The sequence below is a fragment of the Myotis davidii genome, unplaced genomic scaffold (assembly GCF_000327345.1).
Source record: "Myotis davidii unplaced genomic scaffold, ASM32734v1 scaffold914, whole genome shotgun sequence".
In the NCBI taxonomy this organism is placed as follows: domain Eukaryota; kingdom Metazoa; phylum Chordata; class Mammalia; order Chiroptera; family Vespertilionidae; genus Myotis; species Myotis davidii.
In genome coordinates, this window is record NW_006285484.1 from 478,185 (window position 1) to 478,848 (window position 664).

Genomic DNA, 664 nt, shown 5'->3' on the forward strand with positions numbered 1-664 from the left:
CTCTGCTGCCCCCGGTGAGCCTCTTCTCTAGCGAGGAAAAAACTGATCCCGAAAGCTATAAGACAATTAACTGGGTTCCTTCCCTTTCATGGGAGACTTCGGCTTCCTCGGTGTTCCTTTTATTTCCTTTATTTCCACAGTTCTCTGTCGTTCCCCACTCCTGTTAATGCGACTGGAGGGCTGAATCACTTGGGCCAACGTAAGGCACCAGACGCTTGCATTTTTCCATCGGACCCTCAACAGGAATCCTCATCGTTTTCTTCCAAAGCATCCGTCTCCCCCTCACATCCACGACGGTATTTTTAATTTACTTGGGCGTTTCTGCCTCAAGGTAATATGAAGGATTAATGACATTTGCTTCTAAAATGTCTCATTTCTTCCATCCTCTTGGTTGGTGTGGCCCAGCAGGTTGGGCAGGATGGTCTGGTTGTAAGCGATGTCCGTGCAGAGCGGGATGGAGATGAGCTGGCAGAAGCCGTGGTCTGGCACCGAGATGCCCTTCTCGCCGTGGTACGGCTGCGCCCCGGCGCCCGCGGACAGCGCGCCTAGGAGCGCATGGTTTGGAGTCTGCAGCAAGAGGGAAGGAAAGCCACTGTGGGCGTGCAGAGGCCCTGAGCAGGCACACGAACAGAACTGGCTAGAAAAATCGATGATTTCTGCGACT